Source organism: Marmota marmota, unplaced genomic scaffold (assembly GCF_001458135.2).
Source record: "Marmota marmota marmota unplaced genomic scaffold, marMar, whole genome shotgun sequence".
Lineage (NCBI taxonomy): Eukaryota > Metazoa > Chordata > Mammalia > Rodentia > Sciuridae > Marmota > Marmota marmota.
Genome location: NW_026000082.1, coordinates 7,280,073 through 7,292,879, shown reverse-complemented (window position 1 = coordinate 7,292,879; position 12,807 = coordinate 7,280,073). Strand labels below are relative to the sequence as shown.

The 12,807-nt window shown below is 37.6% G+C and overlaps 1 protein-coding gene across 6 annotated transcripts in view; it reads left to right on the top strand.

Moving 5' to 3' along the window:
• The first annotated feature begins 396 nt into the window (after positions 1 to 396).
• Fggy (FGGY carbohydrate kinase domain containing) overlaps positions 397 to 12,807 on the top strand; it is a 415,454-nt gene continuing 403,043 nt past the window's right edge. For 2 of the 6 annotated variants that reach the window (XM_048815279.1, XM_048815283.1), the window contains exons 1-2: positions 397 to 513; positions 12,672 to 12,746. The gene's annotated coding sequence lies outside the window, so the exon portion shown is untranslated. Of the gene's footprint in view, positions 514 to 561; positions 628 to 12,671; positions 12,747 to 12,807 lie in introns of those variants that run through there. The other 4 variants (XM_048815281.1, XM_048815286.1, XM_048815284.1 and 1 more) reach the window with 3 other exon arrangements.

Sequence of the window (12,807 nt, the reverse complement as noted above, 5' to 3'; positions counted from 1 at the left end):
ACTATTATTTACACCAGCCTACACAACAGACCTGATGCTCCATCAAGGTCCTGGGCTCCTAAGGAGCTGAGTTTTTAGGAAACACATTTGACACACCCATCACCGGCTGCGGAGAGTTTGCCTGGGTGCATTCCGCGAGAGGAACTCCCAGACAGAGACGCTGGCAGCCTGAGCTGACCCAGGGCCTCTTGGTGCCTTTAAACCAAGGTAAGGCTAGAAGAGCCAGGACTAGGCTGTGGTGCTGTCACAGTCCGGCTGCTGGTCTGGGCTAGCCCTGCGAGTCAAGCCCAGGGTCTGGGAGGCGGGGCCGGCAGACGCTGACCAATCCCAGGCAAGATTCAAAGGGCCAATGGGGGTGCGTCTTACAGGGGCCGCGTCGGGCGGGGGCAGGGGCGGGGCCGGAGCCGGCGCGGGGAGGGGCTGTAGCCCGTGCGGGGACAGCCCTGGCAGAGTGCTGCTCGGCGCGGCAGTGCGCAGGCCCCACTAGGTAGAATGTAATTTCAGATTGGACAAGTAAGTGACCCCCCCGCTCCTCAGTCCCACGTGGGCACCAGGGGCTTTTGCAAGCGCGCAGGCTGTCAGCGCGCACGTCCAGGAAGACGGTTCCCCAACCTGTCAGTGCACCGGGTGGGTGCTTGCCTCCTTTATCCACCTCTTCTGGCCACATAAGGCTCATCCCATCCAGACCATTGGCTCTCAAAGACGCTGTAGAATTCCTTGTGTCCTCTCCTGGATGAGGCGTCTGGACACTCAGGGGAAGGGTCGGCCTTAACTGCATCACCGAGGCTACCCTGGAGGTGCCAGGAACCCAAGGTCCTGCCTCTCTGATCACTGTCCAGTGAACCGTGTTCAGTTACTCTCTTTCCCCTACAACCTCCAGTTTTAAGGGTTTTGGAATTTTCTTAACTCAAGTCTGGCCACCTAGGAATTTTTAAGGCCATTACTGTTTGTAGCTTTGGAGCTTCCAGCTGTTTGTGAGACTGTTTGAGGTGTACTTAGTTTTAGATAGGATATGATGTTGGGTACAGATCTGGATAGAAAAGGCCTAGTGGGGACCTTTTCATTTTCTTAATTTCCTTCTGTTTAAGGAATGACATTATGCATAATAGTGAATTTCCCCATTCATTGGCTCTTTTCCATGAAAGCACTTCTTAGGTTTTCACACTCATTTCTTCCCTAAATGAAAGGGTCAGTCATGACCAAGATATGATAGGCCAGTCATCTTAGGTTAAGTTTTAAAGTGTGAGTTTGGAAGGCTTGAAGTGATTGTGCTTTTGAATTGCAAATCAGTAAAAAAGAAGAAATGTCTTCTTTTAGTTTGTGGATGGATTTAAATGGGAGGTTTTGCTTTGTTTTGTTTTTGCTTGCTTTTCTCCTTTTTCCTATGATCTACTAAGTATTATGTCCCGAGTTCTTCTTAAAGATGTTAGCAGAGTCTTCCAGTCAGATGACTGCTGCTTTCTGCCTTTTGGAAGTCTCTTGTTGATGTGGTCTTCATGCCTAGTTCTTGACCTGAAGGCCACTGGCCTGGGTCTTGGAGGGAGGGCCTAGCTGAAGAGAGCACCCTATTTGGAGGCTCAGAAGGAGGAGGATTTGGGGGACAGAACAGTGAGAGTGAGAATGACTTGAAGATTGATTTTGAGGGGAAGGTGGTTGGGAGCCTCCCTGGATGGATTTGGAAGTCAAAATGTGTATTGGGAGAAGGAATAAGCTAGAGGGTGGGGCGCTGTGTGTTTCTGGATAAAGTTAAGAAATTTACTGGGAGGAGACCCGGCCTACTTCCAAGCTGTGTTAATTTTGCTGTGGGCCTTGTGTTTTTCCTGGAATTTGGTTCCCTTTCCCTAACCTTTTACTTAATTTAAATCACACCGAATTAACAGCTGATTTTTAAAAACAATTTGCAGTAACGGGGGTCTTGCCCTTAAACTCCCTGTCAGAAGAGTTCTAACTCCTCCCCTCAAGGGATTTGAAATCATTGCTTTGCTAGAATTTAACAAAAGAGATCCCTAACCTCTCACCTGCCCACCTTTTTATAATAGAGGACACCAGCATTAACCTAGGTATTAGAGGAACTTATTCAATTTAATTCTTTCATGTGTTTCCTCCTCTTGTGGCACAAATCCTGGACCTGACACTGTGGCATGCTCTGGGGAAGTAAAGATGAATAAAATTCAGTTTCAGCTTTCAAGCTTTAATCCAGTATGGCACAGAGTTGATTAGTACAGTTGGGCAGGAAAGGGTGAAGTAGGAACTCTTGGAGGTCTCAAGGGTCAGATTAGGAAAGATCTGATGAATCATCTTAAGGGAGTTTGAAATATATTTGCAGGACAATCAGTGACACACTCAGATTTATGTTTTAGAAAGTTAGTTCTGGTTGCAGGGTAGAGAATGAATTGTAGTGGTGAGGACTGGAGAGAGGATACTGTAGTACAGGTGAGAGATGTGTTAGGGTATGAGTTATGGGAATGGAGAAAGGTTAGGAAATCAGAAAGTTTGGGAATTAATGTCTGATTGAATTTAAAAGATGAAGAAGGATTGTATTAGTCAAGGTACCACCAGCAAGAGAGAAGACATTCTCAACTATATTTTGTAACAGCTTTATTGAGGAATAATTAACATACAATCACAAAAAGTATCTAATTTGAGAAGTTTTGTCATAGGTATTTATCTATGAGACCATCATCACAATCAAGCTAAAGAACATATCTAATACTCCCAAATATTTCTTTTGCCCTTTGTTATCCCTTTCCATATAATTTTTGGATTAGGTTTATATTAAATCATATTAAAAATGAGCTGTTTTCTTTTAATTGAGTTTTTGTAGGTCTTTATGTATTCTTATTTTAAGTTCTTTATCATGTATATGATTTGCAAATAATTTCTCCCTTTTTGATGCTTATCTTTGCATTCTTATAACAGTGTCTTTTTTGAGAGCAGAAGGTTTTTTTTTTTTTTTTTTTTTTTTAATTTTAAATCAGAAATTGAACCCAGGGGTGCTTAACCACTGAGCCACATCCCCAGACCCCTTTTTAATTTTTTTGAGACAGGGTCTCACTAAGTTTCTTAGGGCCTTGATAAGTTGCTGAGGCTGGCCTGGAACTTGCAATCCTCCTGCCCCAGCCTCCCAAGTAAACTCTGTTGGGGTTACCAGGCATGTATCAGCATACCATGGGAGCAGAGTTTTTAATTGGTATGAAGTCTAATTTATCAATTTGGAATTTTGGTGAAGTTTTATCAGTTTAATTTCATATGGATCATGCTTTTGGTGTTGTATGTAAGAAATGTTTGCCTAACCTGAGGTTTCAGTTATTTTCTTCTGTTTTTGGTTTTATATTAAATCTGTGATTTATTTAAGTTAATTTTTCTGATTGGCATTAAATATGGAATGAAGTGTTTTGCACATGGATAACAATTATGCCATCATCACTTCTCAAATGCCTACCTTTTTACATTCAATTGTCTTTGCATTTTTGTTCAAAGATCAATTTAGCATATATATATATATTCACACATATGCATATATACATACATATTAATACAGGCTTATTTCTGCATGTTTTCTTTGGTTCCATTGATCTCTGTCTATTATAATGTCAATACCACATGGTCTTCATGGATATAGCTTTGTAGTAAGTATTGAAATTATTCAGTAAATTCTTTAACTTATTTTTTTAAGTTGATTTGGTTATTCTAGGTCCTTTTTTTTAAAAAAAAACCACTCATAATAAAAGCCTGTTTATATTTTAATTGAAATTTCATTGAACTTATATTTAATATGAGGTGGAATTTGTCTTAAATATTGAGTCTTCAGACCCATGGACACAGTATATCTGTTTATTTCTTTAAGTCTTCCTTAATTTCTCTTGACAAAGTTTCATAGCACTCTGGCATTTCCTTTGCTGAATATGCACATCTTTGCTAGATTATCTGTAGGTATTTCATATTTTTTAATGCTACTGTAAATTATATTGTCTTTTAAAATTTCAATTTCCAGTTGTTTGTTGTTACTTGTGTATTGATCATGTATCCTGTAATCTTGTGAATGTACTTATTAGTTCCAATAGCTCTTTTGTAAATACCATCAGATTTTCTCTGTTGGCAGTTGTGTCATCTGTAAATAAAAACAGTGTTACTTCCTTCCAGTGGGGGTGCTTTTTTATTTATTTATTTATTTATTTATTTATTTATTTATTTTTCTTACTGTGTGCTCAGGCTGGGACCTTTGCTTTGCATTGAAATTATGAAAGCAGACATTTATTCTTGTCCCTTATTTTAGGGAGAGGCATTCATTTTTTTTGTCTTTAAGTTTTTTTTGTATGATATTAGTTATATGTTCTTGGTAGTTCTTTATCAGGTTTAGGAAGTTTCATTCTATTCTTTTTTATTAGTTTATTTATTTTAATTAGGCATATATGACAGCAGAATGCATTTTGATTCATTGTACACAATTGCAGTCCAACTTTTCATTTCTCTGGTTGTACCCAATGTAGTGTCACACGACATGTGCAGTCATACATGTACCTAGGTTAATGATGTCCATCTCATTCCACCATCTTTCCTGCCCCCCATGCACCCCTAATCCCTCCCTCCCCTTTGCCCAATCAAAGTTCTTCCATTTTTCCCATGTCTCCCCCCTCCCCCCTGGATCAGCATCCACTTATCAGAGAGAACATTCAACCTTTGGTTTTTTGGGATTGGCTTACTTTGCTTAGCATGGTATTCTCTAACTCCATCCATTTACCTGCAAATGCCATAATTTTATTCTCTTTTAATGCTGAGTAATATTTCATTGTATATATATACCACAGTTTCTTTATCCATTCATCTATTGAAGGGCATCTAGTTTGCTTCCACAGTTTAGCTATTGTGAATTGAACGCTATGAACATTGATGTGGCTGCATTATTATAGTACGTTAATTTTAAATCCTTTGGGCGAGGAGTGGAATAGCTAGGTCAAATGGTGGTTCCATTCCAAGTCATTCTGAGAACTTTTTATGGTGAATTGTATTCATTTATTTTTTAAATGTTCAACTAACCCTGAATTTTTTAGTAAATCCAATTTTAATCAGTCATGGTATCCTTTTAATATATACTTGGATTCTATTTGCTAAGCTTTTAAGAATTTTACATCTTTGTTAATGGTAAATATCGATTTATAGTTTTCTTTCCTTGTATTTTCTAAGTTTTGTTCTTTAGGTACTTCTGACCTCACCATGAGTTGTAAAGTATTTCTTCCTTTTTGGTTTTCTGGAGAGGTTGAAGTAAATTTGCTATTATTTTTCCTCAAAGGTACTACAGTATAATTCACTAGTAAAACCATCTGAGTCCAGAGTAGTTTTTTTTTTTTTTTGGTAGAGGGTTGGTTTGAGTATAAAGTCATTTGATTTAGTAGTTATAGAACAGTTCAAGTTATCTGTTATCTCCCTGGCCTTATTGAGATATGATAAACAAAATGGTACATATTCAAGGTATGCAACATGATTTTATATGTGTGTACATTGTGAAATGATTACTAGAATCAAGCCAATTAACATGGTCATCTCACATAGCTCTTCCTTTTTGTGATTATAACACTTAAGATCTATTTTTTAACAAATTTCAAGTTTACAATGTCATTATTAACTGTAGCACCATGTTGTGCACTAGATCTCCAAAAATTATTCATCTTATAACAGAAAATTTATCTTTAAGTAACGTACCCTTATTTCCCCTACATCCCAGCCCACAGAAACCCTATTCCACCTTTTGTTTTAATGAGTTGGACATATTTATGTTCCATATAGAAGAGAGATCATGTGTCCTATTGAATATAATCTTTTAGTATCTGTAAGATTGGTTCTTAGGCCTCTGTAGCTACCAAAGCCTACAGATGCTCAAGTCCCATACATAAAATGGCATAGTATTGGTGTAACCTATGCATATCCTCCTGTATACTTTAAATCTTCTCTAGATTACTTATAGTACCAAATATCAATGGCAATGAAAATGCTACATAAATAATTGTCATACTGTATTATTTAGGGAATAATGACTAATGTCTGTTTATATTCAGTACACATACTGTTTTTTTTCAAATATTTTTGATTTGTGATTGGTGGATGACAATTTGGAAGGTTGGCTGTGTTTTTCTGTTTTGCTTATTTCACTTAAAATAATATTCTGGTTCATCCATATTATTGCACATAGCAGGATTTCTTTTTTAAAAAATGGAGTAATATTTTATGCATGTACCACATTTTCTTTATTCATCTATCTGTGGACATTAAAGCTATTTATATGTTTTGACTATTGTGGATAATGCTGTATTGAACATGGAAGTGCAAATATCCTTCCAGATTTTGATTATATTTCTTTGAGATGTCTATTCAGAAGTGAGATGGCTAGATCATTTCGTGGTTTTACTTTGGATTTTTGAGAAACCTCCATACTGTTTTCCATAATAGCTGTATGAATTTACCTTCCCAACTGCAGTGTAGATAGAAAAGAGAGATTATATGGTTTCTCTTTTCTCCACATCCTCACCAATGCTTATTATCTTTTGACTTTTTGCAAGTATTTTTCTCACATCCCCCTTTCATTTTGTGGATTATTTCTTTTGCTGAATATTTGGCCTATGTTTCATTCTAGTAATTTTATAGTTTGAGGCCTGATCTTTACTTCTTAAGTCCATCTTGCTGGCAGTATTTTTTCTTTAGCACTTTGAATATGTCATTCTGCTCTTTGTTGATCTACACAGTTTTCTGCTGAGAAATCCACTGATATTCTAACAGAGTTTCATTTTTGTGTGAGAAGTTTCTTTTCTCATGCTACTTTCAGAATTTTCTCTTTGTTTTTGATTATTGATAATCTGATTATGTGTCTATGGGAAGGCTTCTTTGATTTGAATAAGTAAAAGGTCTTTGTGACCCTTTGAGACTCATGTCCAGATTTCTCCCAAGATTTGATAAAGTTTCAGCCATTGTTTCCTTCAAGCAGAATTCTCTCTGCACTTTGTTCTCTTTCTGAAACTTCTATAATCTATATATCACTTATCTGGAGTGTGTTCCACAAATCCTGAAAATTTTCTCCTTTTTCATTAATTTTTTTTCCTTGATGACTCTATAATTACAAATAATCTGTCTTTGGGTTCATAGACAATTTCTTCTTCATATAATCTGCTGTTGATGTTTTCTATTACATTCTTCATTTCCAATTTTTTTCTTTTTATTTATTTATTTTTGTTGAAATTCTTGTTTATGTATTGCTGTTCTGATTATCTGATTCTCGTTTCATAAGGGGGAATCTTTGGTCATTGATTTGAGACTTCTCTCTCTCTCTCTTTTTTTTTTTTTTTTGTACTGGGAATTGAACCCAAGGTCACTTAACCACTGAGCCACATCCTCATCCATTTTTTGTAATTTGAGACAGGATCTCTCTGAGTTGCTTAGGGCCTCGCTAGGTTGCTGAGGCTGGCTTTGAATTCACAATCCTCCTGCCTCAGCCTCCCCAGCTGCTGGGATTACAGGCGTTTGCCTCTATTCCTGGCTTCTTTTTTTAATTCATGCATTTGATACTATAAATTTCTTTCTTTATTTGCACCCCACAACTTTTCATTTTTGTTCAGCTAAAATAACTTAAAAATTTTCTTCTTTGATCCCTGGGTCATTTAGAAGTATTCTAATCAGTTTCCAGATGTTTGAAAATCTTCCATATATTTTCCTGTTAATGATGTACAATTTAATTCCATGTGGTTACAGAACATCCTTTGTATAATTTGAATCCTTTTGATTTTTTGAGAAGTATTTTGTGACTGAATGTATTCTGTCTTAGGAAATGTTCTATGTACATTTGATAAGGATGTTGATAAGGATGTGTATTCTGCTCAGTTTGGGTAGAGTACATTTTTACCTGTCAGATTGTTCAGTTTGACTGACTGCTATTGACTATTATATCCTTGTTGATTTTCTATATTTTATCTGTCAATTTATTATAAATTATTATATTTCATGATACTTATGAATTTATACATTTCTCCTTGCATTCCTATCAGATTTTGCTTTATGTATTCTGATGCTCTGTTAATAGGCGCATAAATTGGACTGTTTGGTCCTCTTGGTATAACATTCCCTTTATTGTTTTACAATTCTTGATATTCTTTGCTCTGAAATCTATGTAGTCATTGTTCTTAGTAACAGTTTTACTCTAAAACCTATTTCATTTGATGTTGGTTTACCTACTTTGGTTTTATTTTCATTGCTGTTTTATGGAATATCTTTTTCTGTACGTTTTCTTTTGACCTGTTTTTGTATGTGTCCTTGTATTTAAAGTAGGGGTCTTATAGGCAGTACTTAATTAGTTTAAATAACAAACCAAGGACTAATAGTCTCTATCTTTTAATTGGGGTGTTTAACTATATTTATTCAATATAATTATTAATATGATTTTGTTCAAATACACCACCTTGCTGTTTTAAGTTTCCTATTTGTTCTATTTATTCTTTATTCCCTTTCCCTAGCTTTTCTTCCTTAGTTTAGTTTAGTTTCTTTTTTTTAATTGTAGTTTGACACAATAGTTTTCTAGTTTATTTATTTATTTATTTTTTTGTGGTGCTAAGGTTCAAACCCTACAAGCACATTACTGCTGAGTCACAACCCCAGCCCCTAGTGTTTCCATTTTATGCCCTTCATTGGTCTACTAGATATTCCTCCACGGGGCATTGTTTTAGTTTTTGCTTCAGTGTTTATAGTACACACTCTTAACTTATCAGAGTCTGCCTTCACATGTTATTGTAACCCTTAACATTTCAGATAGTTTCTATTACTATGTCTTTAAGGTCAGTTTTTTTCTGTATTGCCTAATAAAAAATTAATTTGTTTTTGCAGTCAATTTTCCCTTCTAGAATTTCAACTAGAGTTTTCTTTATCTTTCCTGTCTGAACTTTTAAGTTCAGATTGTCCTCTAGATTTTTGAACTCATTTTTGAATAAACTGTCTTAAATATCTGCATCTACTAATTCTATCTAGTATGTCAAGTTGAGGTCAGCTTCCATTTATTTTTCTATTTTGGATAGTTTTCTCCTCTGCATGCTTGGTAGACACTGTATTTTATCTTATTGGTGCTGGGTATTTTTGTAAATACACTTGAGCTTTGTTGTGGGGCATGTGCAAGCTATTTGGAAACAGTTTGATCCATTTGGTCTTGCTTTAAGCCTCCTTGGGGATGAGAGCAGTGTTCATCTAGGGCTACTTGCCACCGCAGAATATCCCGATTGCATTTGACCCTGTGCATTGTGAAGTTTTCTAGTTTGGCTGCTGGGAAAGGTCTGTTTCCAGCTCTGCGTGGAGCCTGCTGACTGTTCCCTCCCATGTTTCCTGGTGTTTCTGCCTCAGGTTCCACACATGTGTACAGTGATTGGTGCTCTCCTCAATGCTTGAGCAGTAAGTACCCTTTGCAGTTCTCTGAAATTCTCTCTGTGCAGCTCTCTCCTTGTGCTCTACCCAAAGACTCTAGCCTTCTGTCTTCCATTGACTTCCAGCTCTGTCTCCTCAATGTCGGGAGACTGCTGGGCTTGTCCTGTGCCTTCTCGGTGGACATTTTCTAGGCATTCCACTTGAGCATTGCAGGATTTATCTCAGTTTCTTTCTTCTTATTTCTTTGGGATAACTGTATTTGTTGCCTGATGTTCAATGTCTAAGACACATTTATTTCCTATATTTTTCCTTTTTTAAAAAAATGCTGCTGGTGGTGGAAATATGGTTCCTATTACTCTGCCTTGGCTAGAAGCAGAAGCCTTCCACTAGAATTTTGAATAAAATATAAAGAATGGACTATTTGAGGGTGTTAGGAAAGGATTATGGGATACCCAAGCCCCAGTAATAATGGCAAACTTAACTTCAAAAAACATTTAGATCCATGGGAAAGTACTTATTGTTAAAGCACAGAAAACACTACCTTCTAGTGAACTCTTAAGGGAGAGTACTTGAATAGGATCCCTTCAAAGCCCTCCTTCAAGACACCCAGGCTGCCTTTACTTCTCTCCTCAGGCATACATGTTCTTGTTGGCTATGTGTGATACTGGGCTGGAAGAGCCATTGACAAGTCCCTGCCTGTGTTGCATCCAGAGAGCCTCCAGCAAAGTAGCAAAAAAGGAGGAGACCTACTGTGTGCTTACTGCATGCACTAGCCTAGCATACCTCATCTCCATGGTGTCATGTGGAAATGTAGGTGGCCGAAAATATCCTAGTTAAATACATTAGCTGTACCTTCCCTCTTTTCTCTCTTTTTATTTATAGAGAAATGCCATGGCATGGAGAACAGTTAGAGGAACTAAAAATAGCATAGAGGAAAAAGCCTCAACAGCAGGTCATGAGGGTCACCTCAAAACAGTGGAAGGGACCATCCATGTAGAGGGGGAAAGGCTGTTCAGATGATCCTGTGGGAGAAAAATTAAGATGAGAAGGTAGAAGCGATGCAGTGCCCTGTTGAACTCAGTACAGGAAGACCTTACAGTAAGCTGCTCAGGGCGAAAATTCAGACAGCAGAGTGCAGAAGTTAAATGCCCTCCAAGCCCCGCTACATTTATTTTTCCTGGCACTGCAGTAGTGGGTTTTTGTATATTTTTCCTGAGTCTTACAGGTTAGTCTTTATACAATACCATGGTTCTCACACTTTAGCATCTCTCAGATCACCTGGACTGCAGCCTGAGAATTTGTGTTTCTAGCCTGTTGCCTGGTGATACTGATGCTGATTTTTTCTGAAACCAAACTTTTGAGAATCACTGAGACAATATTCTTTTTAAAAAATAATACACGTGGGGTCATATTAAGGGTACCAAAAGTAAGATATTATCAAAATATCAATTTTAGGGGCTGGGGTTGTGGCTCAGCGGTAGAGCACTTGCCTAGCATGTGCAAGCCCCTGGGTTCCATCTTCAGCACCCCATAAAAATAAATAAATAAAGGTATTGTGTCCAACTACAACTAAAAAAATAAAATAAAACATTTTAAAAAGTCATATTGTTAAAAAAGTTTCAATTTTAATAAGTGTAAAATTATATCTGAGTATTGTTTTGATTTATGGTCCTTGCATTATTTGGGAAGCTGAAGATTCACATTTTCCTTGTATTTGACTTCCTGTGAACTGTAGGTTGTATTCGTTGCATTACAAGAGAAATAACAATATGGAAGAAAGCACCAGACCTCTCTTTGAAGGGTGCTGGCAGTTTTGCAGTGTTGGGGCATAGGGTGCTGATACGGGGAGGGAGGTCAGGGCATGCGTATTGACTGTGGCAGATAGTATCAGAGCTTAGAGGTTTTCATGGGCCAAGAAAAGATTTTGGTCTTTATTTTGAGAAGTAGCATTGGTGTTCTTTAAGTTTATACTTTAGTGTGTTAAAGTTTCGATAGAGCCTTTTGTGGAATGGCAGGGTATCTTGTCTTAGTTCCCCAAGTCTAATGTTTAGTCTTCAAACAACTCCTTCTTAAGCCCTTCCTTTCATCTTGGGCTTTAAAGCCACCTGGTCATGTTTCATAAACAGGTAAACACAAGAATAACCAAAAACCTCATGCACCTGGTCGGTATTGTCTTTGAGGAACGAGTTTTGCAAGATCTCTTAAAAGAACATACTTGGTGGCTTTACCTGATGGGACCCTGAATCCTTCCTAAATTTGCTGACATCTGAGGGCAGTCTACTTTAGGTGGGTGGGTTCTTTTGTTGTTTTAATTTGAGTGAATTTCTGGGAAAAGCTATGGATTTCAGCCAATATGCTAATGATAATGGCATTGCTTTGAAAGTCTGGTTAGTTCTGTAAAGAATCATTTCATAGTTAATTATGTTAGCAAATCAACAGCAGTCTCTTAAAGAGGAAAGCAATGGGGGAGAGACTACATATATACTTAAATTATTCAGAACTCAAAGAAGGATCAAAAGTTCAGTTTAAAAAGAGAAGTCCATGTAAGAATAAATCACTAGGTTTGCATATAATTTTCCGTATGGGTGTAAGTTTATAATGGGCATATAAGGGATTAAAATTAAATAGCTTTGCATGTGGAATTAGGGGACATCAGCCTCATCCTGTGCCCTTTCTAACATTTTTCTGATTCTGGACAGGAGAGTGGGAAAACATCAAATCCAAACCTGGGCTTTTGATGAACTCAGGGAGGTCCACTGGGTTTGAAAGATAGACTGATACTGTTGGGGTTCAGTGATGCTCATCTGGGTGAACTCCCTTTCCGTCTTCCTTCCTGTGCAAGTGGGACTTGTTGCTATGGAGAAAGAGGAGGGTGGTGCATCAGCCACAAGCCATAGTGCTTCTAGACTCTCTAGAGAAAGAGAGTCCTTAGGGTCTTTTTATTTTAATAGATATTTGACTATTCTATACATTAATAGTCTCCTTCTCCACAATCCAGTAATCCCTTATTACTGTGTTACATTACATGTGCTTGCCTGTACAAGGCTATAGGATTTATTGAGACAAAAGGTGATGCTTACTAATCATAGCATGGGGGAGACTTTTCTAAAGTTTGTCTGAGGAGGTTTCATAGGATTAATGGACTGGAAATATCATTCCGTGTGTCCAGGATGAAGGCACCTTGGTTAGTGTGGAAGTCCTCATCATTTCAGGGATGGTAGGTAGAGTTTGACAATGGTTGAGACAAATGAAAATTTATATATGGCCTCTTCCTTCTCTAGGCTTTGTGACCATCAGCGAGAGATTGATCCTGTCAACATTTCAGCTTCTTCAGGTGTAGAACAACATATACCACCGTGAGTGTTATAAACATGGACCCCCCTCTCCCATTCTCTGCAATGGGAGGGGCTTGGGAGG